Here is a 25,774-nt window from a genome sequence, read left to right as displayed (position 1 = left end):
GTGCTGGATCTGAAGTGCTGCTCAGGGTGTCTTGCAGCTTATTTGGTTTGTGAGGAGATGCAGTTTATGAAAGTCATATCTGTGCTTGATTCAGAGCTCCTGTGAAATGCAGGCAGAGCTCTGGGCTCATTTCCTGAATGTAGTGGCTTTTCCACCTGGCTTCCCAATAACAGTACTTAGCTGGAGGAGAGGTGATGACTCCCAGCTTTTATAACCACGCTGCAGTGTGTACTCACCACGTAAAGCTCTAGTGATCAACAGGTTTTTCAAACCGTTCGAGTATTGACTCCTGCCAAGTAAACAGAGTTTATTATTTATGATGGTGTTTGGTGGTTACCAGAGAAACTGCTTTTGGGTGGTATGCAGAAAGGAATTCTGTGTGGAGGTGGTTACACAAACCACTGGCGGAAGCCCCGGGTACAAGCAGTCACTGAATCCGTAGCTACTGCGGGGATGCTCGCTATTCAGGCACCTCCACATACGCAGCTTTTGCTAACCACATTACCAGGAAAAGGGCTGAGTGGGCTGGGATGAGTGCTAATTTTTGGGGTGGTAAGTAAAGAGGAAATGTGGATGTGGAGTGCTTGCAAAGCCAGAAGGTTAAGGGTGCCTGACAGAAATGGAGGCTGAGCTCTTAATTTCTGTTTCAGCTCTAACTGTGCTTGTACTGAGTTACAGCCTGCATTTCCTCTTCCATGGAAGCTTGGTAATCAACTGAGGTTGACCACAAGGAGGACAACCTGCCTTTTTCTTCCTCTTTCTGGCTCTTTACTTCTTTCTGGCCAAACTGGCACGTTCAGCCACTCAGTGGCCGTTTCCAACAGGAGGCTGCAGAGTGAACTCTCTCCAGAATAGCACAGGATCCAACCAGCAGCCACCTGAGCAAGGTGACGCTTCAAATCCCCCAGATGTGAGAGAGTCCGTCCGTCCGAGCTTCCAGCTCCTTGGGTAAGTGTACTGCCAGCCCAACGCCAGACACGTTCCTTTATTTCTGACCCTGGCAGCTCTTTTAGGAAGAGCGATCAGTGAACTGCTGGGTTTTACAGAGAACCCAGTCTGTCGATGTATTTGATGCCCTTGGAATGGATGTTTGTTTCCCCAGACTAGACAGAATTTTGGATGTCCAAAGAATTGCTCATTCAAACGATGAAGCAAGTTATAATTAACCAGATGACTGGGTCTTAAAATGCAATTCCAGAACTCGGTATCTCAGGTCCATCTAGAGCTTGTGGTGTGAGTGAGATTTATTCCAAACAGATTAAGTGGATTAAGTGAAATTGGAACAAGACACCCTTATTCTGGAACGAGAACATTCAAAGACAATAAGAAAAAGGATTGAATGTCTACAGTTAATTCACCATCTAGGTGAGTCCCGTACAGAAAACCAGTACCTAATACTCCTTAGGTGGTTTTGCTTGTTAGGAGAAATTTGAATTAGGAGATGTAGCTCATGGCAGGTGCTGAAATTATCCTTAACTTGGAGTTTGCAGCAGTTGCTGAAGTTATCGTTCAGCTTGAGAGGTTCCTGGACTGCCGGCTTATGTATGAATTAGGTAAAACAGTTTATTCCTTTTACAAGGTTCCCCCCCATCTTTTTAGTTGTGACTGAGAGTAAATAAATGTATTAATATTGATTTGGTTGAATTTTTAAAGACATGTATGGATGTGGAAGATTTCCTAAAATCAGCGAGTTTATTGTTTTTTTTTTTTAAAATGTATGTATGTGTTTAAATACAGATATTTATCTCATTTTCCTTATCAGGAGAAGGACAGATTAGCCTTAGGTTCAGTTTGTGCTCCACTTGCTTTGTCAGTCATTGTGATTGTGTGGGTAGGGGTACGGCGCTGCATCTGCCTCTCAGGTAAGTGCTCTACACCTCTTTTAAAACTGAGAGTTGCTGTTACTTTGCTCTTTGCCCCTTGCTACTTTATAAATCTGCCTTTCATTTCAGTTGTCCCTGTGTTTTCCTTGATTGTTGTATTTCTCAGTTGTTTTTCAGACCAAGTCTTATTCAATATCCAACCTTTAAAAAAACAACAGGTGTGTGTAGGTGACACAATTTACGTGCATGTTAGCTATTAATATGACCTTACGGAGAGGTTCAGGCTTGCAGGAGAGTTACATATTATTTCATGGCATTAGCTTATGGGATTTGTGTGAAAAGGAGTGAAGTGTTGTAGTTTGGTTTTATGAAAACGCGATTTTTAGAAGACGTAGGGCTAATAAAAAGAAGCTTTGTTTTGTAGTAGTTTGAGAAGTAGTTTCACAAGATCTTGTCGAGCAATAAAATCTGCATCTTTTGTCTACTTCTGCAAGACAAGGCTACAGATGCACCACAGTTGCCAGTATGGTAGATCAGACAGCCAATTTTAGTGCAGGCTTGGATGTCTTTCTGAGCTGCAGGACTGATGATGATGGTGTCAAATCTTTGCACTGTGATTGTCGCAAGCCTCTGTCTTGCTACATCGTTCAAAGCCAGCACTGTTTGTCAGTATGCCTGATCTGCACATCAGAAAGGGGAAAGTAAAGTGCTTGGAATAGGATTCTTCCTTTCTGAACAAAATGGGCATCTGTAGCACAGATCCATCACGTTCAGGAAGAGGCCTGGGAGAGAAGTCTGATCAATCGCCCTCTGGAGGTGGGACCGGTCGTGGTTCCTCTGACTGGAATGGGAGCTTCGGTGTCCCTGGCACACATCTCACTCCAAGGCACCTGAAGTTATATGGGATGATTTCTCCCCTCTGCTTACCTCCGCTCCTGTTTTATAGAATACTTGCACTTGTCACTGAAGTACTTAAGATAGTGTTGAGTTTTTTCATTTGTATCTTTCTAGAGACAGGCACACAGCTTCCTGCAGCGGCCAGCTTAAATGAAGAAGGTGGAAGTGTTACCTAGTGGCTATAAAGCAAAGGAAGAGGCTCAGCATTTTTTAACACTTGATTTTAAACATTTCTTTCAAAGTATGGTAAAAAATAGATCACTTTAAATTTTAATCATCATGGGTGTTATTTTATTTGAGTTTCATATGCATAGGTTCTCATGCTCCAGAGCACCGTGCTTGTTTGTATTTAAGATGAGAATGCTTTTGTAGTGAGCTTGACGATTTCATTCTCCTAACATAGATATCTGGTATATAGGAACACTTAAAAATTATTTCCATCATAGTCCATGATGGATCTGCAACTTGTATTATTTTTTTCCCACTTCATGTAGTTGATTTAATTGAACATACATGTATTTTTTTTTTTAAAAAAAGGCAAATTTATTTCCTAGTGCTTTCAAACCTACCTATCCATATTCAGAGTTAGATTTAATTATTATTCTATCATTCTCTTTTTGTTGTTCTATTATCAAGTTGATATAACATTGATAGACACCTGTACTGATCAGGCATGATTATCAGTCTCAGTTCCAGAGACAAAATCTTTTTTGTGTTCTGCAAGGTTTGCATTTTTAAAGCCTCTTCTCTTGTACAGTAAGAACCCTTGGCTTGAAAATCAGCATGATTGTTAGGCACTGAGGATGTGTTTTTTATATAGTGCTCACATCTGAACTGTATTTTAAGGTGTTTAAAAAACAGAAGGGCAGCAGTAATTCTCTGTATGTTTATGCAGTAGTTCAGTAACAGAAATCGTGTCAGAGATCTGTGCTGCTTACTGTGCAATATTAAGCAGGATTGTTTGCTGTAGCAGACAAACCCAAGGTACTGTTCATTAAATGTTGGTCCCTCATGGAGAATTGGTGCTAGCTTGAAGGGAATAGGTACTTCATCCTTCGGGGCATGGGACAAAAGGGGAGCTGCCTGTGCAGCAGAAAACGGCCACCTAAGGGAAGAGAGGAGCATCTTTCTTAGTCCAGCTCATCGTAAAGGGTTATGAGACAAGTCTAAAGCAGGTTTCATGAAGCAAGCTGGGAAAAAAGAAAACCTAGTCTGTACTGTCAGTCACAAGGGATACCTGGTGATACCTAGTCAAAGTTGTTAGCTCTAAAGGTAGAAGCCCAGGTCTAGTTAGAAGCAGCACATGTGATGCAGTCCTGCAGCAAGGGTTAATTTACCCTGCCAAAAAGTGACCAAGGATGTGGAGGCTCATGAGTGCACACAGGATTCATTGGACTTGCTAAAAAAAAGTGTAATCTGCTTCTTTCCTTCACACTGGGGAAATTCTGTCTTCTAGTGACACGCAGCTCCACGTGAAAGATGTTTGTTTAAAATCCTATTACCTTCTGGGGCTTTTCTTTGAAGACCTGAGTGTTCTTGTTTCAAGTTGTTCCAGTTCAAAAACTCGTGGCTACAGGGGAAAATCCGGGTGGCTGCCCAAGCTCCACAGAAGCCTGCATGCCTGGAAGTGGTTGGTGTTCATCAGTTAGTACTCCAAGTTCCTGGTCAAATGCTGTCTCATTCTTCAGTTGTGTTGCAAATTCTGTTGATCCCCTTTGTTCTTCAAACGATTTGCAACAAGCGTTGCTTGTTCAGTTTGGAGTGTACTTTTGCTTTTTTGTTTTTGTTTTTTAATGAAGCGTTCTGCTGAGGCCTCACATGGTGATGTTTTTGGCACCCTGCAGTCCACCATCAGAAGGAAATCAGAAGGAAAATATGTATATTTAACCGAAACAAGATTTGAGTTCATGCTGTTCTGTTTTTGTTTTAGAAAGTGTTCACAAATGCCAAGTATTTGTGTGTATATACATAAATATACACAATTGCGTATACACATGCATAACATTGTTAACACCTTTATCCTGTTTGATGGACCCTGACGCTTGCTGGTAAGTTGCCCAAAGCTGGGGACAGATCTGGAAGCGGAGGCTTTACTTTTTCAGCCTCAACTGAACGCTCTGACTCTACCACTTTCCTGGGTCCCACATCTTGCTTGGTGTTTGGTGTGCAATAATGGGATTATATGTTCTCAACCTGTGTGTTACGGGGAGGGATGGAAATAACTTAATAAATGCATACTTCACATCATATGCAGTGTTGCAATGATATGGAGAAGTATCTTTCCATTTCTCCATGGATACACCCAGCGTGGCAAACTCCCTACTCCAGGACAGCTGCTCCCACTTTCCAGACCTGTTTTCTCCAAGCCCCTGCTCAAAGATGTTTGGGAGCTGACTGTAGGAGATGGGTCACAGGAACAGAACCGTGCTGGTGGTTGATAATAAATTACTTTCAGAAGTCTAACCTTGTTCCAATACTTTGTCTTCACAGATCCTCCCGTTTGCCTGTTTTCAGCAGGCTACTTACTACCTTATATTAGTCTATTTGAGACCACCAGGCATTTTTACCAACATCCTTTAAGGGATTTCTAGGCATTGAGGTTCAGGATCTGAATTCTAGCCCATATATAGTCCTTACAACAGTCCATGACCATACATTTGCTCAGAGAAGCTATGGATGCCCCATGCCTGGAGGCGTTCAAGGCCAGGCTGGATGGGGCTTTGGGCAACCTGGGCTGGTGGGAGGTGTCCCTGCCCATGGCAGGGGGTTGGGACTGGGTGGGCTTTCAGGTCCTTTCCAACCCAAACCATTCTATAAATCTGTGATGTAAAAGCAACAGGCTTCTGCAGGTGTAGACAAAGGTACACCAACCTTTTTCCATCGTGGCTCTTACTTTGGGTTAATAGAATTGGAGTAGCCTGGCAAGTAAAGAACTAGTGATGTGGATGGACAGGGCTCTCCGACAAGGAAAAGAAGCCGGTTCTAAACCTCTTTATTGTAAGATAGGGGACATCTGACAGCAGTATTCTCTTATTTCACACATTGCAATAAATATTTATGTTTTTTAAACTATATTAAAATGTGCAAAATTTTTAGTAGGTTTCTGCTGAGATCATTCCATACTTATCTGATACTTCAATATTGAAAAAGACAACTTAGGTCATTAGAGACATGCATTAGGTTGTTTATCTTCTGCTTCCAATAACCCTCACACCCTTGCTACGTACAAACTCACTTTGTAGCCTGCAGTTATCCTATTTCGTAGCCCCTTGATGGCCATGTTTGTTGTTTTCCCAAGCTGCCAACAAGAAACACGCTGTTCTTCTGCCACGTGGTGGGCCGGAGATGCTTTCATTATCTTCATACTGTCCAGAGATGTTCTGGCACATTTGTTTAAAAAAAAAAAAGTTTGCAAAGATAAACAGATTTCACTCAGTTTGGTAGTGTTACATCAGTTAGGGCTGGACAGGGTAAGAACTTTGTACTGTAGAGAAATAACAGACATCTGATCTGAAAGGATTTGCATCCTATGAAAAAATACATCCTAACAAGGCTGACTTTTGGGCTGAAGTGATGGGTGGATGGAGCATTACACTCCATCTTCCTGATGTGCTGTGGAGACTAAAGAAAAGTTTATTATCTGTATGTAAAAGAGAATGTCCTTGTGCCAGCAAATTCAGACTTTATTTAAGGTCATCAGCAAATACAGAAATAAATACGGGATGCTGTAATTTAGTCAGTAGTACTGCCGTATGCAGAGTGACTTGAATTTGCTCCAGAAATGATTGCACTGTGTTTGAGAAAAGGCCATAATTTGAAAATAAAAAGAGGAAAAAGGATTATGATGGGAGAGCTTGCAGATCAGTGATCTCATTGAGAAAGCTGTGTAGTTCTTCCAGCACTGAGTATGACCCATAAGCTCTGACTGTGACCTATATTGCAGAATAACAAACGTGTGCTGTGCTAGAGTGGAGTGCGTTCACAGTAAGGCTGCTTACAAAATGACACCGTGTGCATTCAGCACTTTTCTTTGTAGCCCTGCTCAATTTTACAAACTAATACATCCCCCAGTACGCTGCACTAGAGATAAATGCTCCAGATGCCTTCACTGCCGGGTGGAAGGAGAGGCAATTAACGGTCTGCGTGCTGTGAAATCGCTGGGTACCAGCATTTTTGCATATAATCTTTTAATGTTTTAAGGAACAATTGTTTTTCCTGCTCTATGTGGTGATGGAATGCAGACAGAAAGAGGATGGTAGCTCAAGAATTGTCACGCTAACTGAAATCCTGTACGTTTGCACATAGTTTGTACTTTTATTAACTAATAGCGAAGTCTCAGTGACAAACTGGCTCCTCCAGACCAGAGAAATTTTGCTTTTCTTTTATTGGCATGCATCATCTCAGCTCTCACAAGGGAAGGGCAGGCTTCTGATAATGCAGTGAAAGAATCCGGGCCAGAGCAGTGTCTGGTGCTGGCCTCCAACAAACAGGAGGAGAAGCACAAAAGGACAGAATTGCTGGCCTCGATGTGAATTGAGCAGGCTTGCTGGCAGAAGTAGCAAGTGAGAGGTTTGCTTCTTTCTTTTTATTCTTTTTTTTTTTTTTTTTTTTAATTCACAATTCCCTCCCTCCTACATCATTATTGGGCTGAGCAGGGAAAGAATTTTCTTTCTCTTTAAAGGTATGAATAATAATAAATGGGATAATCTGCTCCACAAAAAGCCAATTCCACATGGGAGGCGGGTAAAGCTCCCCCACGGGAGCTCTATTTTTTTCCTTCAGAAAAAAAAAAAAAGTCATCATGCAAATGCTAAAAGCCAGCAGCCATTGCAGGGGAAGGGGAAACAACAAAATGCTGCGTTTGCATGTAATTGTGGGCCAATTATTCTTCCAATTGCTGCCTTTGTGTGTGCAGCTTCTTGGTGACAAGTATTGCCCGTCCAAAATGTGGATTTTTGGTCTTGGGCCTGTTTATTTTCAAATCAATTTTTTTTATTATTATTATTTTAGATGAGCTGGATAATACAGTACAATTATTGGTGCTTATATGGATATGAAATTAATTTATAACTGTTCATAAACCATGTGTTACTACGCTGCAGTAGTTGGAATGAAGCTCAGCTCTGATCATTAAGCTGAACATTTTAACTTAGATTTTACCAGTGCGTATTTTATAGTTTCAGCTGTTAGTGAAGTCGTCAGCAAGCAAACACAATGAGGTGTGACTTGGCTTCTGTGGACTTAAATTAAATCTTCCCTTATTGCCTCGCATGAACATTTTTGCTTTAAACAACTTCTGCATTTGAGTATTTGCTGGGAAATGTTTTAAAAAGGTCTCAGAGACCATTGGTTTTGGCTGACTTACATCCTGCATAAAGCGCTTCTGGTTCCTGCCTCCTCCAGCTCCGGTCACTCCAAGCTTCTCCTGGCATCAGCACGGCCCATGCCCATCGTTTGGCCCCAGATCTGAAAGGAAAGCTTTAAGAGAAAAAATATTTGGATCTACGTACGGCAGCAGATGACTGTTTGTTATCTTCTCCCCTGCTTTATCATTCTGAAGGGAGCTCTGAGGCAGCCAGGGCTGCACAAGCCCCGAACAGATCGCTGCATTTGGACACAAAAAAAAAAACACAACAGACCACAGTTTCTCCCATTTTTCCAAGTTCTATCTGGATTCACCTGCCAGAAGCTGCTTTAAGCATGGTGTTTGTTCTGAGCCAGGAGCTCTCAGCACAGCACAGCCTCCATTTCCCAAACCCTTTATTCCTACCAGGCAGCCAGCAGCTCTGCAGGGACAGTGGGATGAGCTGCTACGAGGGGAGGCAGCAGAGCCCCACGAAGCCCCCAGCCAGACACGAGGAGCTGGAGGTCTCTGCTCTGCTTCTGCTCTGTGTGAAGTGCAAATAGAAGTGGCCATGTGTGCTGCCTGAGCTATGTGACGCTGCCTGTGCCGTTTGATTCTGCTACATCAGGAAGCTCTGATTTAATCTGTAGTTAAAATAGGCTCACTTACAAAAGCACTCAGAGCCAGCAGAGCAAAGTAGCTGTGCAGTGCTACTGATTTTCAAAGGGCTGAGTTTCCCCATCTGTAACTTCTGATTCTGGTGCCGTTTCCTGTACTGAAACAACTACAGCACAAAGAGGGTAACGAAGATAATTTTAAAATTCAGAGATTAGTTTGAAGATAACACTAAGAATTTAATAATTTACCAAAGTTTTTTTTACACCGCAAGGCTTACCGAAAGTTCATGGGTCTCGTGCTCTGCTGTATCTCTGCACTTTATGATTCAGGATTCTCGGTGCGTGTCTGAGAGGCCCAGCTCCTGAAATCCAGGCATTTTCTTTGTTCCTCCTCCCCGCTTTGAAGTTCCATTTCTCCTCCTGGTAAAGGAAAGGTTGAAAAGGCAAAAGCAAGTAAATATGAAAGGCTTGGGAATAAAAGGCAGGTATGAATCATTCTGGATCTTTTTAATGACTTAAAGACCATCTCACACTTGGTGTTTGGCCTCATATGCGTTGTTTTGAATGCTGTGTGCTGGTCATGCTCAAAAGTCCTACCAAAAATTCCCCCCCGTGTTGTGTTCCCATCACAAAAGAAGCAAGGTTTCACCTCAGGAGCACTGGAGAAGCCCACATTTTGGGGCTGAAGGAGGGTCTAGGACATCTCCGAACATCACAATACATTTAGCTCACCAAAATCAATCCAGGGAACGTAAATGGGATGACGACTGAAGAGGAGGTTTTTCTGATAGTTACAGAGCTTTCTTTGGAGTCTGAAAGGCTGAAAATGTGATCACAGCACCTAGCTGGAGACTGAAGATGGGCCTGAGAAATGGAATAATTTATCAGACTGCAGCTAAAGATAGAAGTAAGTGTGCCGTGCTCATGCGGTGTAAAGGGCAGGATGAAAACATTTTAGGAAAACTGACATGGGAAAAGAGAGAATAAGCTTCTGAGAACATCCCGGGAGATCAGGAAAAATTTTTGTGAGAGGAGAATGTCACACAGATCACCAAAACTGTCAATCTTTAAACATTTCTTTATTAAATATATATATAAAAACTTATTACCTAACATAAAGAATCATTTATCACAATAGAAGTGATTAAGTCCTCATCCTAAAGATGAATTTTTATGCCATTCCACAATTACTCTTGACAAATGTTTTTAATTTGGCCAAAACAATAGCAAGGAGGCTTTGTGGGTGTCATAATCAGAGATCTAGACCTGAATGATTTGTTTCAGTCATCGCAGAGAGGGGACAATAAGAGGGAACAAGATGAAAATATAGAAAACAATAAGGCTGTACATAATTTTGGCTCTCATATTTTATTAATAAATCTCATGGTAGTTTGTGGTTTGCTTAGAGCTTTGGCTCCCAGATTCATTTAGTAAATAAGAACCTGAGTTGCCATTACAGAAAAACAAGTTTCTAATTTTCACAATTGCAAGAACACTACAGAGCAAGAAAAGGAACCAAAATACATCTTCAAAGAGAAGTTTGCAAGAGTTTTAACTCAGAACCAAAAAATATATCTTTTACTGTAAGAACCCAAAGACAGAGAGAGCTAAACCTTGGTCCTGCCATTACAGCTCCAGTCAGGGTTGTATTTAAAGTGCCTTTTTTTAAACAGACATTGCAAAGTCTTGTGTCCCCATCTTTTTCTGCCCGTGGGACAACTTTTTAGAGCCCTGAAAGCAACGTGCCTTTGCTCCCTATTTTACTTGCTTTTTCCTTCAGGAGATGCTGCTGAGGCCAGATTCTCACTTCGGTTCCAACGCGGAATAACTCCTCGGGCTTGTGCAAAGCCACCCTGTTTCCCTCCTGATGCAGTAGTGGCAAGGAGCATCGTCCTATTGTCCTCTATCCTTTTGTCCCTCCTGCAGCAGAAGCCACCATTGTTCTCTTTTATTTACTTCCCTCTCTCTGTAAACCAGCAGGGCTTGAAGCAGAGGGACCCAGCTCTCCTTGTTAGAATAATTGGGCTGATTTATGAGAGCAAGACGCAGCGAGGCTCTTTGGCTCCAGCATTTCCCACTTGAGCCTGGGTTCCCGCTCCCTGCTGCCTGCCTGGGCTCTCAAACCTCTGCTTCGTTCCTCACAGTTATAATGCAAGAGAGGTACAGCAGAAAGCCTTTTTTCCTTCATGTGGCGTTCCTCGCAAGTTGTTCATCCCAAGGTAATACTGAGGATCTAACTTAAATACTAAAGGGAAAGGAAAAATCTCCTGTTGGACCCTTCCTTAGCATTAATGGAGTGGAAATTTTGGCTTGTAAAAGCCTCCTTGAGCAGGTTCACTACAGCATGTTTTAAAAAAGTATTATACAAGCAAACTTCAAACAAACAAAAAACAACAACACAACACCACTCCCACCCAAAACACTCAAAACCAAACAACAACAAAAAAAAGACAGGCAATTCTGGCGCTGTGTTTCTGCAGGCACCCCATTCAAACAGTGACCAGCCTGGCAGTCCCAGCTGCCTGCACTTCCCAGGGAGATGTTTATGGTCACCTATTCAAAAGAAACCATACCCATCGCATGCTTTTGCTAACTGGATGGCATTTGTAGTGCCTGAAGGGCAATTGAACCATTTTGTGAATCGCACTTCTAGTCTGCAAGAATATTTTTTGTTTGGGGGCAGGCCGGTGGTGCCAGAGTTTCAAGAGTAGTTATTCAAATTCAAGAGCCCTCCACATTGTAAAAGCCACTGCAAGCCCTCTGAAAAGCCTCAGCGAACTCGGAGAGCTTACGGTGTAACCAAGGCAGAGAAGTGAAAGCAGTAAGGGAATTAAGCATATGTTACAGACGGTCTCTCAAAAACCCTCACTGCAATTGCAGCTGTGTGCCAAAACACCGTGTACCACCCATGGCCCTAACGTGTCACAAAAACAAATCGGCACCAACGTTTCTGCCACCTCCGCGTTCCCTCAAATGCTCCCAGCGCCGTGTCCCCGGGTGGAGCATCTCCCTCTGCCTTCCACACGTACGGAGAGGCAGAGCTGGGCCGGGTTGCACCCATCCCATTCTGTATTCACCAGGAAACAAAGCATCAAAAAATACATCCACACCACAGCTTCATTGTTCAGAGCTTGGTGTTTAGACGCATAAATTCACAGCCTGGTCTTTTCTGCCTCCAGACACAATGATTTTGCTGGTGGACGCGAGGCACTGCCATAGGAAGGGCTCAGTATTAATGCTGTTGATCGGTGTGGAAGAGCCACAGCCATAAAACGGAGAAATGGTTAAAATACTCCACAGCATGCCCCTCTCCCAAACAATCATACTGTACTTGCTTTCCCTCTCTCCTCTCAAAATTGCTGCCTTGGGGAGGTACAGAATTACCATTGCCATAAACCGTAATCAAGATCAGATGTGCTAAGGGAAAGGCCTTGCTCAAATATCAAAGAGGCCTTAAACTGCCAAAACAGAGCGAGAGGGAGAAATCCCGAGGGAATCAGAGATGTAATTTACGACTGACCTTCATTTTAACTGGGAAATGCGTGCTCTCGAGAGGCAGTGCCCCCGTGAGCGTGTTTTGTTGTGCTTCAGCTCGCTGGGAACCCTGGCTGCAGCGGTATTGATCCCAGCTGCCGGGCCACGCGCCGGGGGACTGATCGCAGACCCAGTCCAGGAACATTTTTCTGTGCTGAACTCCTCACAGCAGCGACAGTGCCCTGCTTCGTCGTCCCCTCTTCGCCATCCGTGGCTCGCTGCTTTGTTTTCGCAGCAATTGCCTGAGTGCCTCTGCATTTTTGGCATTCTCATAAGCCAGTTGTTGTCTGGATTTGGGAGCAATCGGAGATAACAACTCTGCAAGGGGATTTGTGCTGCCACAAGAGCAGTTGATGTCTGGATAAGCTCGCAGTCATTCAATTACAGGGCCAAGCATTACAAGAAAAACCAGACATATTATATCTCTGCAGTCTAATGTAAAACGACAGTGTCGCAGTGCCTCAGCCCTGTGCGCGCTGCCTCCTTTTCTCCTTTTTACAGGGTAACTTTTGGCTGAAATCTCTCCACCCCTCGGAAAAATTCAGATTAAAATCTAGCTCCAAACTTGTCTTTGTAGTGGACACATGTGGCACGCTGAACTTCAGGGGAAATTTGGATGCGCGTTCATCTATATTTCATGGCTCACCTCCAGCCACAGTGTAAATCAAAGATACTTTGGTGCTGTCAGCTGAATCCAAGCACTGAGCTCCCTGCCTTCCCATGGGGTACGCTATATTAAACCAAACATTCGTTGTTATCACCTCAGAATTACATTCTGGATTCTTTTTCAGTTCCGATTAAACACTTTGATTAGAAAGCTTATTTTCTGTAATCCCACCTTTCATCTAACAGGGACTGAAAGACGTGACAGCATTTAGCAGGTACAGTGAAAAGTGTGTCAGGAAAGCCCAGAGAGATGGCAGTCATGAAGAAACCTGTCACCAATGCAGCAGCTATTTGTAAAACCCTCGGCTTGTCTGATAACCAGGAAAGTTGCCTTGTCTCATAAAAGCCACAGCTCCTTCACGACCTCCTGCCTCAGCTCCCTCTGTCAGCAGCTGTCAGTGTGTGGGGGGAACTGAAACAAACAGGCACTGGGGTTTGGTGTCTGATGTGAAGCAAACTCATCTTTTAAACGGAGCTTTTCCAGGTAGAAAACCTTGTGGAGTCAGCTGAATGAGAGAAATCTCTCCTCCCTGCAACATGTTGTTTTGCAACACAAAATATGTCCATTTACAGTAAATACAGAGATGTCTGCAATAAATTTACTTCAGTTTCAGAAACACAGATGGGATTTCTTGCACTTTCCCAAAGGGCTACATTTGCTCTAAAGAAAGCAGCGATTTCAGCTATTCTGTTATTTTTAGGAGCTCGCTCATCCCCAACATTTCTCCTTCACTACGAAGAGATAAAATCTGATTTATAGTTTATCTGCAATCAAGCAAGGAGATTAAACAATTCATCTTGTCACTTGCAATATGTTTCTGCTGCCTCCAGCATGTAATTTACACAACGTACATCTGTAACAGCGAGCGCGAGCCCTGTGTAATCTGTAAGGCAAGGCTCGACGTTCAGCACATTTTGGTGTGGAAAAACGCGGATTCGTGGCGTGATACAGCCAGTGCCAGTGACACACTTGTCCCCAGAGACCCAGCCTCACCTCTGTGCTTGTCCCAAGGCCTCCGGCCTCATTTTTTACCTCAGGGCGGCCCGAGCCCGCCCAGCCCCGGCCCTGGCCCGAGCAGGGCGGCTCCAGCAGGGGGCGCGGGGGAGCCGCGGCCGGGCTGAGGGCAGCCGGGGCTGGCGCCTCCTCTATTTCTTATTTTTTTTTAATGTGGTTGTTGTTTGCATGGTTTGGGATTTACAGTTTCAGATAGCTGAAGGATAGAATTGTTGAGTCCTAGAATATCCCAAGCTGGAAGAGTACCCACAGGGATCATCGAGCCCGGCTCCTAGTTCCACACGGGGACACCCCAAAACCAGACCCTGTGTCTGAGGGCATTGTCCAAACACTTCCTGAACCCCAGCAGCTCGGTGCCGTGACCACTGCCCTGGGCAGCCTGTCCCAGTGCAGACCCTTTCCCTAACCCCCATCCTGACCCTCCCCTGTCCCAGCTCCATGCCATCCCCTTGGGTCCTGTCGCTGTCCCCAGAGAGCAGAGCTCAGCGCCTGCCCCTCCGCTCCCCTCGTGAGGGAGCTGCAGGCCGCCATGAGGCCTCCCCCCAGGCTGCTCTGCTCGGGGCCGAACAAACCCTCGAGGGTTTAGTCTCAAAAAGCACTAAAGATATAAAGGGATCAATCCTTTTTAAAGATTTAACGTATCTATGAACAAGCAAATGCAGCATTTCATATTGGCCTTCTTTTATGCTTATGTTCATGAGTGTTGTAAACATTTTCGGAACTTTCATCCCTCGTTATGCTGCACAAAAATTAATTAAGAGCACTCCAGGGAGGGCTGAATTGCTGTGTCCTTTAAACAGCAAGGGTAAATGAAGCATACAGCTTATAGCAAGGCATTCATCCCACCTAATTATAGGCATCTAAGAGAGGTCTGACTTCGAAGCCAGCTTGTCTTTGCTTCCCTCTAGAGTCGATGGATAGGTCTGGCAGCTCCAAAGACACACAACTACCAAAAAAAAAAAAAAAAAAAAAAAAAAAAAAAAAAAAGCAAATAACTTCATTAAGAAATTAAAATAAATAAAAAATAAAAATAAAAGGAAAAATAAAAGAAAAAAAAAAAAGGAAGGATTTAGTTTTGGGAGCAATACAATACCAGTACATTTTTAATATATCTGTAATTGTGGTATTAGACTCAAATTGAAAACGGTAAAGATCACTACTCTTATTTATTATGTTAAAAGGCACACAGGATGCCTTATAGATGTAACTTGCCTGTGAGCACCTGTTAAGAAGTGAGATAAATAACCCTGGGGCAGAATTGTGATTGATAGACTGTGAAATCCTACAAGTGAACCAGGAGGTAATCCACAAATCCAGAGAGGTCTGAAGCAACAATCTGAAATTCTTGCTTGCAGTAGGCCAAGCTCTGCTCTCCCAAATTGCGCATTTGATTTAGCTGTGTTTATAAGAAGCAAGTGGTAACCCTGAGGTAACTGCTAGGGCAGAATGGGGATCTGTGCGGCCTGCTTGCTCCTGGCAGGGGCTGCAGCTTGTCCCTCTGATGCCCTGCAGATTCCTTTGGTGCCTGGGATTCTTCTGCCCTTTCAGATTTGGCACTTTCCTTGCTGTTCCTGGGATCAGAGCGAACACATTTTAAATGTTCACCTTCTACACCCCAGTTCTTGTAGTGCTACATCTGCCTTTTGGCTCATGGCCCCGATCCTAAAGGTGTTCTGCAGCCCGGCAAAATTGGTCCCTAATTCCCGGGGACATTTAAAAGCCCTGATGGATGCCTACCTGCATGCTAAGGCACCTAAAATCCTTTCACAGTCTGGTCCCTGCTTAGGCCAGTGGCTGCTGTATTCCTCCAGCTGGCTGACAACAACGCAGAAGCAGGATTCAAATCAGGTCTTACATCTACAGACAGCCTGATGGCAGTCTTTTTCCACGGGTCCAACATTATTTTTTTTTTTGCATTTGAGATTTTTCTAACCATTATATATTGGCTTTTCCTGTTCTGTCTGCAGAGAAATCTTTTATTTCTCCCAGGGAACAAATAAAAAGACTGACTCAGCTAACTTAGCATCATCCTCAGTAGCCCACTGATAAAATATTTCATGTTTCCCACAGGAGTACATTCAGACTCAAATCTTCACGAGGTATCTGGAAGGCAGTACTACACCCTCGTCCTATTGTCACAGACCTGTCTGCTTTTATCCCATGCAAGTGAACCTCTCCCATTACAGACTTCTGCAACAAAGCCACAAGTGTCCACCTCTGCTGTATCTCCCTTGCTCTTGGAGGTCTTCTGACATGCTGAGCAACATCTGATGTCTCAGGCAATAGGGTGAGCTGCTCAGCAGGCATCCACACAGATCCTGCCTTGCAAGACCTCATCTCCTGCAGTGCCAGACCTCTCTGTGTCTCATCTCGGAAGAAATCTGAATAAATAAGCTGTTGGTATAGAAGTGAACCTTGAGGTAGGCAATTTCTTCTCTGCTATTTGCCCGCTGGTTGAGGTGAGGACGTATACCATCAGGAGCAGTCGTGAGAAAAGGAAAGCAACAGCTGGGAAAAATGACAACAGGAATTCGGAGAGGAAGTGGTAGATGTTTGCTCGTAACTTTTACATAACAGCTTGTTTTCTCTTGGTTCCCTATGTCAGGAAAAACCATTACGGTACTTAGGAAAGGGAAATATTTCTTTCTGTTTCTAAGCATGAGAACCAGATTCCTTGCTACCAAAAGCTGCCCAGCACATTTTATTCAGCAGTGTGCTCAGCTTGCAACTGTGCATCACACCAGGAGTGAAACATATTACATGTAATTACACTTCACAGTCTGCATAGGGGCCATGTGTTAGCTAAGTCCCACTTAGCTCCTGCTTTGTGCCCTTGTTTTCTTTACAAAAAGGGTAAATTCCACTGGTATTTCATTTCCCTTTCTAACAAAGGAGAAGTTGGGTATTTTGAGGATGTGACTGACTTCTCAGACACAATTTGGATGATGAGCATGACCCCCATGGAAATGGCAGGGGTGGATGCGAAGAGATGGGATGTGTCTTCCAGCAGCAGGTTGTGGTGTCATGCTCTGCACCTCGCCAAGAAACAGGTAGTGGGGGCTGAAAACCCACCAGAAGCTGCCTTCAGTGAGTGCCAGCACTGCCCATCGCTCCTGGCTGATTGTAGGCTCTTGTAGCTCCATGTGTGGCTGTGCTGGAGCAACTTTTTGTGGAGCTGCAGCCTGATCATGAGAAATGAGCTCACGCAAATGTCAGCTCATGACAAATGGCAGTCTTTAATTTATTTATTATCTTTGAAACAAGTGGAAAAGACCTTCAAGGGATATTGGTAATTGCCAAATTTCAAAACTGTTTATTAGTGTTTTGCCTCTACAGTTGAAAACAGTCTCTTTGAAGAAGCAAAAGTTGAAAGGAAAGATAATTTTTGCTTTACTCTTTCACGGTCACTTCTCTGCAAAGACAATGTTCTTTCCACTTGCATAGTTTTCACCTCACATTTATTTTTTCTTTTCTATTCCTGTGGGATGAAACCACGATTGCAAGTACAGAATGTATCTAGGGGGACCTGAGGACACAGGGAATGCCAAATCAATTTCAGACTGCAAGCTGAAGTCCTCCTTTTGTTCTCACTTGCAAATGTTTTGCATCTACAGATCTGCCAGTCTCCACACTGTAATAATCTCATTGTATAACTCTATGAATACTTTTGCCTACTGACCATAAGATAAAATCTGGCAGCATGTTACTTCTTTGCATGAGACCTGGTAAACTCTGCCCCAGATCTGAAAGGAGGAGAAACTTCACAGATTCTCTTTGAAAATTCCTTTTCCTGCTTGTCTGTAAAGATCAAGGACACAAAGGTGTAAGAGTCCAACCTCCAGCACTCAGAGGGCCCGGGGAAGCTTTTGATGTGGGGAATCCCATGCAGAGATGTAGCTCCTGCCCTTGCAATTACTTTCCACTCCCATGAAATTCTTTCAGGTTCATCCTTTCATGGGCAAAAAGCCTCTCTGGGCCCTTGCTTCTAGAGCCTGTCCGAGGCTGAATGAGTCTTTACATCTCCTTTGGAGAAGTCACAGCGTCTGGTGGTGGGAGGTGTGGGAAGAGCTGCTGCCTGCACCACTGTCATCAAAGCAGAGGGGACTCTCGGGCTCACTAGCTGGAAGGCAGAACTACCTTGGTGGGAGAGGTCCAGGAAAAAACCCTACCTGCCTGGAGCAAAACCTGAGAGAATTTGTGATGCCTCAGCCCAAGAGAACACTTGCAAAAGGTCCTGTTTATGTTCCTGAGTTTATGGGCACCTGAGCATCATTTGTATCTAAGCTTCTGCTGCTGCTCTTTCCAGAGATGCAGCCATCTCGCTGAACGGAGCAGCTTAATTCCCTTCTCAGCTGAAAGGATTTAAATCAGTGGTTCCAAAGAAAGTAAGTCAGCAGACTACAAAATGGTATGGGAAGGGAACAAAGTCTGCCTCTCCTTTGTAGGCTAGGTCACTGCAGGTCCAAGATTGACATGGCTGGAAGGAGAGGGAACATAACGGAGCCGGTCTGCAGCCCACAAGTTAGCCATTGAGCTGGGAGTGCAATCCCAAAGCAAAAAACATACGGGAACTATTCCCATAAAAATATATAAGGTATGTTTCCATGGCCTTTGGAGACCAGGTGTGGGTTTGCACTGCATTGCAGAAAACAAGCTCTTTGTTGAAAGAAAATTCAGAGAGATTGACATTTTATCAAGAGGTTAGAAGCTCTTCAGAAGTCAGAATGTAGAGTCTGATCCAGCTTTTTACTGCAGAGTTCACAAACTCCCAGTTTAAGAGTTCATTTTTTAAGACCACATCCCCTTTCTGTTCCCTACAAGCTCTGCATCTGCAGTGCTGCAGCACTTCAAGTCCTCAGCATCTCAAGTTCAAGAAGGGTTAATCCAAATTTTTGGGTTACTGAAAGGCAACGCTGATATAAAATAAGCAAACAGAGTTTTTAGGTCACGTGGGTTTTTATTTCCAGCTCTCAAATCTTAGAAATAAAATGCCTGAGTACTTATTTCCAAAAGAACTGCAATTAAGGAAGAAAAATCAAAGCTGATTATGGGAAAAATATTTATAACCTCCCTCATGGATCCCTGTTGCATCTCCAGAAGTTGGATTGTGTACTTGTAAAAACCATGCGTAGTTCCTCAGTGAGAAATTTGCTCCTTGCCTGTACCTTTGTATTCACAGCACTCTTGAGCTGCTCAATTGATGATGAGCACGGGAGGGAGAACAGGAGGGCACCACGCACGGGCTCCGCTCCTCCTAGTCCCTGCCTGACTCCATGCAGCTGTGAGCTCTGTCAGACCTTACCCTTCCTGAGGCACTGCTGGAAAACTCCACGATCCTCTCTTTGAACTTCTGCAATTATCTCTGCTTTATTCCCTTTTAAAGCGATGAGTGGGAAACGAGGTGTCCTTTTTGAGCTTCCTCCTGCCTGATGCTCCCGAGGGAGGTGGGAGAGGCAGCTTTCCAGAGACAGGCAAAGCGCTGGCTCCAAAATTCACACTGCTCCTAATGGGCTGAGATCCAGGCAGCCCCTTGAGCATGCAGGATGCTCTCCGTGAGGCTGTGTAGCACAACATTCACCACTCACGCTGCTGGAAGCAGAAGGCCTGCTTCTGAAACACAGGCTTCTAAAAAGCAAGCAGTGAAGGTAACGTGTTATTGTACTCACTGCAAATTCATAGGAAATAAGCTTTCTTTTTTTTGTTTTCTTTTGAGAAGTGCAGGCATGTTTGAATCGAGACATTCCCACTTCTTTAACCTGCAGGTACAGCTGTCTCACTATTTATTACGGTAACAGGAGGAATTACTGAACGTCAGCCTTGGCACATCAGTGAAGAGGGACTGAGTTCTTGGCCCTTTGGCTGCAGAAGACAAGTCTCACCTCAGCCACAAGTTTTTCACCCTGCTTTTTCCAGTTTACTTTCTGAAACAGAGGATTTGAAATTGCATGTGAAGAAAAACAGGAATTTTCTCCTTTGGGTCGTTAAGGGGGACTTGGCCAGGGACAGCAAGAAAGGAGCCGTGGCTGACGCACTGGGACTGACCCTGGAAGAAGGGGAGGCTACACAGCAGTATAAATATCCGCTTGCACAGGCCCTTGAACCGAGTCACACACAGCATTTCTCACATATAATTCTTCCACACAATGCCCTGGCAGCGAGGAGCCCCTTCTTATCCCACTTTCCCTGGGAAGTGCAGCCTCTTATGCTCCGGCCACCTGCCTGCCGCTTCTCCCCCGCCCTCCTCCTGCCACTCGTCATTTTTCCGCTTGCTGGCTGGGCCACAGCAAGCTTCAGAGTGGGGAGTTCCCCAAAACCTGGCAGTTCACAACAGAGATGAATCCACAGCCTCCCCAGAGGGCAGAGCTCACCCCCAGAGAGGGGGCACCCGGGGATGCTGCGGGGAGGAGCAGTGGCACCGGGACACGGGAAGGAACTGGGAGGGTAATGGGAACGCAGGAGAGAAATCTGTAGGAAACCGGCTTTCACGGGCTCCGCTGCACACAGCAGCCAAATCCTGCACAGGACAGGCTCTAAACCAAAGCCCTTCAAAGAAACACACGTATTCTTTCCAAAGTATCTGCTGGTAAAATAAATCAACCCAGTTAAACTAAGCTGCCACGGGGCAGCACCACTCCGATTCACCAGTTTGCTCGACGGCAGCAGGCAACGTGAAAGCAGCATTTTAAAACACAGGACATTTGGTTTTGGTGGCGCTTGACATGCTGTACACGGATCCCTGCTCTGAAGAAATGGGGAATGTGAAGGTGTCCGCTCGCCCCTGGAAAAGGAAATAAATATTAACTTATCTGCACAGCGCGCAAGCGGATCTAGCCCTGCTGCAGGAAACTCATTAATCTCACATGGAAAATAAATAAACCGGGAGAGAAAAGGATGGGTGGGATTTTAACTTCCTCTGTTTCCGCAAATCATTATTTTATATGAACAAATGCGTGCCAAGGGTTTTTAAAAGGAAAATTACTGCAAAGGGCAAATAAAGCTTCTGGAATCTTTTACAAGATTTTCGGTGGGGGGATAATTTTGGGTGGCGTCGGGACGATTCACCTGCTAACTGCTGCCCGATAACTCCCACCGTTAGGTCACATTTTCCATTGCCTATAACAGTGTCAGACTCGAGCCTCCAGGACAAAGATTTTCCATGGCAGGTGCCTGCTGGATAGGTGTGATCCGTGTGTACGTGTACCACGAATTGCCTCAGGCTGAGCACGTATAAAAATTTCAGCCAAAATGGGTTTGCTTTTCAGCAAGTGCAAGAAAATATGTGCTGCTCCCCTCATATTAAAAAAAAAAAAAAAAAAAGGCAACCTCTTCTTTAGACAGTCCCGAAGGCCCCATAGTTGAGAAGAAAAGCTTGAAATTTGGCAGGACAAGTGCTTTAGTCACTCTGGAAATCCACCTCAGTCTGACTGGCTTGAGAAAGATCAGTTTGCTTTGATAGAGCCTCGGAGCTCGGCATTTCACATATCCTGGCTTCGGTGAGACTGTGCTAGCCTGGGGCTGGCCGAGGTGGGTTTCTTCTGCCAGTTTCTCCTCCTCTCCTTCGGAGCCTGCTGCTGCAGCCCAGAAGTGGTCGCCCACAGTGAGAGGCTGTGGAGGAGAGGGGAGAGAAGAAATGGGAGGATAGGAGGGATGTGGGACAAGGGAGGGAGGCCAAGAGGAGAAACCAGCGATGGTGAAATAAATAGCAGAGCTGGTGCAAGACCGGGATGGAGCAAAAGAGGCCTGGGCTGGGAGAAACGCCCAGGCTGTGGCCGCTGTGCCCAAAGTGAATGACAGGTCTGTGTGCCACAAGATAAGATAGGGGCAGCTTTGTTTGCTGACAGGGAAAATGTAGGTGGCCACTGGCAGCCCGTTCAGAATTACACCATTTGGAGAGTGGCAGAAAGGTCAGGGCCCTTCTCAGTACAGCCAGGGAAAAGTTGCACAGACGGCCTTATACAGAAATGAGAAGAATTGGGAAATGTGTGTGGTTGAGCCTTACCTGCCAGAAAAACACCACTTTGTATCTAAAAACAGCCACTGCGTCCTTGCTCTTCTTAGGTGGGAGAGATTGTTGTCCAACGCCTCGAAAATTCGCTCACTCACTTTTATCTTAAAGCCTTTCCATATGGCTCCAGCTGCCGGCCTCTCCCAAAGACAGACATCTGTGGCCAGGGTGGTCAGCGCTTCCACGATCACCCCTGTATGGCTCAAGGAGTTTGCAGAATTCCAGATTTGCTATCACATCATTTGCAAAATCAGAAACAGAAGGGAAACGCTGTGAGCGGTACGCACGCTGACCGACTACCAGTCCTCTCTCTGAGCCCCGCAGTTTATTCTCTGATCACTAAAGCAGCTTAAACCCGAGTAATTTGTATGGCATTCACCAAGCCTATCCTGCCAGGATGCGTCTCTTTCTTCACATTAATCTATAATCTTTGGCAGGCCGGGATTTTTAATGGTAGCAATTTTTTTAACAGCAAAATACTGCTATAAATACTCTCCTTTCACGGTTTATGGCATCCAGACCATTATGCCCTAAGGATCTCAGAAGATATTTGTCAGGATTCAGAGTTATATTTTTATAAAGATATAAAGCTTAGAAAAACGAACGGTTTTAGAATATTTCTGAGAAACAGAGAATGGTAAAATGAAGGTAAGAATTTTATTAGCGAGAACGCTGATTCATGGTCAAAGGATGGATGCACCACTCACTGAGACAAATGTGCTCCTGGTAAGAACAGGGGCTGGAAAAGGGAAGGAGAGCAAGTGTGAAGGAGACACTGATAGCCTTAGGTGAGTGCAGGAACGTTGCAATCAAATTAAAAGAGCAAACAGCATATGACCACAGGATAGCTTTTTACAGTATATATTTAGGAGAGTAGGCACAAGGTTGTTGAATTGTTGTTTTGGATGGCAAATGCACAAAAATCAGATTCTGCACATTTCTAGCAGGTAGGGAGGGAGGCAGGGAGGAAATTTCAGGGGTGTTACTCAGGGAGCCTCAGGACAGCACAAGGCAGAAAGGAAAGGGGGGCACACATCATGTTTAATGGTCCATCTTTGCTTTTATATTGGTCAAAGAAATGGCCATAATACAACAGTCTCTAAACCAAGAATCTATTAATTGCATGTTGTAATGGGTTTCCATCCAAGCAAAACTCTGACGGAAGCTTTTCTTCTGGTTTGGATGCTGAGAAATGTCGCTCCTCCAAACAGATCCCCTGACATTTAATTATAGTCAGGCTCTTGTAGCTTTTTGGTGTGGGATCCCCAGTTTGGGTTGCTTTCCTCTATCAGCCTCCTAATTTCACAAAATTAAAACGACCTGTGAGTGAATGCAGGCCTGTCTTTGAGGCCTCCGTCAACTCCAGTTGATAGAAACTTGCTAATAAATCCCAAAATTATTGGGAATACACACAGACAGACACATTTGCCCCCCCAAAATTAATACTAATAAAGGAGTCTTCTCCTTAATGTCTGAATAAATAACATAAGTAGGTAATATTAGCTAGATGTAGTTTAAATTAAGTGATATAGCTTTGCTGTACCAGCTGTTTTGGTGAGGGATAAAAAATCCTGTTTCTTACCCAGTCCGGTGGATATAACTGCTCTGGGTTTCAGCTGACTTTAATTTAGAAGTTAAAAAAAAAAAGAAAAAAGAAAAAAAGAAAAAACGAACTGAAATTAACTATACTCTTAAGTTTTTGATCTCTATCTTGAGGATCTCTGTGAATAGTATCTGGTAGATGTGTAGTGCCGAGTCCCACAACAGAGGGACTGGAACTTTTACTCAGGGGTGCGCAGCTCTTTGATTCAGGCATAAATGTTTCCTTATTTATTAAAAGTTGGCTGGGGGAAATCAAGAATTCCTGGAGAAGAAATTTTACATATTTCTGATCATGTTGATATGTGTCTGAAGCTACTATTCCCAAAACAAAAATGGGTAATTAAAAGTTACGCTTTGTGACTCTAGAATTTGAAAAAAAAATCGCCCGGAATCTAATTAATGTCTGCAGGATTACTTTCATGTCTCTTCTCAGGGCTCAGATATTTATAGCCACACACAAAAACAAGAAGAGGGCTTAAGGGAATGCAAACAAAACCCCACCACCCAGCACCTTAAGTGCAGCATCTGCAAGGCAGCGATCGTGGAATACTTGATGAAGTGCTGAAGGCAAGGAAGGCTGATAATGAGATTTCTTTTAAGTTCACAGTGCCGCACATTAAAGAGAGGCTGCCAACCTGATCCTGAAGGGAAAAACATCACAGAGCACTCATGAGATGACTTTGTTTTTATAGAAGAGGCTTTTTCATCAGCATTTACCGGGGTCTAGAAAAGCAAACAGGTTTGGTAAGCAGCGTATTTGGTCCAAGGGTTTCCCCTGGTGTTTTTCTTCTATTTGTCCACCTTGTAATGCTTCAGTTACTGGTCTGATGCTGTGGGTGGCCCCAGAGAGGAGAGTAAAACTGAGCTCCCAGGGGGTGCAAAAAGCAGCAGCTCCCTGAGACGGTGCCTTAAGCAGGTTGCACCAAAGGCCACCTGCACACGTCAACACCGAGTGCATGCAGGGTGCTGTCAGGTGCACAGCTCCAACAGCCGGCAGCCAGACAGGTCCAGCTCCTCTCTGCCCTGCTCCCTTTGCTGCAACATCAGCTCTGGCACTCCGGAGTTACACATGAATTATCTGGTTGAAGAAAAGTCTAGCTGACTTATTAAATCTATCTGTAAATATTTTTGATAAAACCAAATAATATTTTACTGGTGCAGAAGCCTTGTATAGAGGGACTATAACCTTTTTTTTTTTTATAAAACTGCTTAAGTGTAATCTTACATCTATGCCAACATAGCTGCTTCTTGGAGCTTCCCTGTCCAAATGTCCTTTACCCCTTTCCATTTGGCTTTCCCAATCTAAATGGAGGTGGTAAGGCCAACATGTTCCAGCTGCCTGTGTGGACTAGTCCAAATTAGCACAACCTTCCTGTTTTTTTCTCAGCATCCTCTGGGAAGAGAAAGAACATGAGCTGACAAACAGGTAGAGCACATAAACGCATCTGTATTCAGAAAAAAAATACATCCAGACAACACTACTAAAGTCGTACAGTTGATCATTACAACTTGGGAAAGCTAATTTTGTAATTGTAACTTTTAGCATGGTTTCTACTTACAAAATCACGCTAGCTTTTCAGTCATGCTGTGGGTATGGATCAGTTTCTGAACCAAAAGCACCCGTTGCCTGCCAGCCCCTTGTCCCCATTACTGCTGAAACTGGAAAATGAGCAGTGAACGATCCACGTGTAGGGCAGGCAGAAACAGAACTGGTTTACAATTAAGATAGCAGAGTGCCTTCCCTGGAGAACTGCAGTCTTCTCCGCTTCTGCTAGACACTTCTCGCAGAGGAGTGCTCCTGTTAGCCTCTAATTTCACATCCCTCCTCTTGGTGCCAGCCCAGTAGGCTGGGAGCTGATTTGCAGACGCCCTCTGATAGCAGGAACTGGGGCGTGCAGGCACTGCTCGCTGAACGCACAAGGTGATGCATAACCCTACCCTAGGTGCTACCAAATAAAAACATTAAAAAAAAAAAAAGGTCCTAAGAACCACAGACTGAAATTAGTCTGTGCTTTTCATCTAGTTTAATGTGCAGGTTTGATGATATTACGCTGTAATTGCTGCGGAAACTGGCAGAGAAACGCTCGCACTGCCTGTCTGTCTGCACACCCAGCTCATGCTGCCGAGCTGGATTCCCAGGACACACACAAAAAAAAAAGCTCCAGAAAGCAGAGAGAGGTGAGGGTGAGCCTTCTGCTGCCCTGCCCAGCGCTCCCTGGGCTGCGGTGACATGTGCCTTGTGCAGGCACTCCCAGCACAGGGACAGGCACC

General features: G+C 44.4%; 2 long non-coding RNA genes across 3 annotated transcripts; both read right to left on the bottom strand.

The window, feature by feature from the left end:
• Positions 1-5,696: 5,696 nt before the first annotated feature.
• Positions 5,697-14,829, bottom strand: LOC140001622 (uncharacterized). Of its 2 annotated transcripts, none has more exons than XR_011807063.1 (4): positions 12,202-14,829; positions 8,960-9,101; positions 8,086-8,198; positions 5,697-6,100 (listed from the first exon to the last, which is right to left on the bottom strand). It is a non-coding gene; the product is annotated as an uncharacterized lncRNA (long non-coding RNA). The 2 variants fall into 2 exon arrangements; XR_011807064.1 differs by having other exon boundaries at positions 13,876-14,829.
• Positions 14,830-16,912: 2,083 nt separating this feature from the next.
• On the bottom strand, positions 16,913-25,419 carry LOC140001621 (uncharacterized). The gene is made up of 3 exons (XR_011807062.1): positions 25,063-25,419; positions 21,896-22,131; positions 16,913-20,674 (listed from the first exon to the last, which is right to left on the bottom strand). It is a non-coding gene; the product is annotated as an uncharacterized lncRNA (long non-coding RNA).
• Between the last annotated feature and the right edge of the window lie 355 nt (positions 25,420-25,774).

This window comes from Anas platyrhynchos, chromosome 2 (assembly GCF_047663525.1).
Source record: "Anas platyrhynchos isolate ZD024472 breed Pekin duck chromosome 2, IASCAAS_PekinDuck_T2T, whole genome shotgun sequence".
In the NCBI taxonomy this organism is placed as follows: Eukaryota; Metazoa; Chordata; class Aves; order Anseriformes; family Anatidae; genus Anas; species Anas platyrhynchos.
This window is presented reverse-complemented; position numbering and strand designations above follow the sequence as displayed.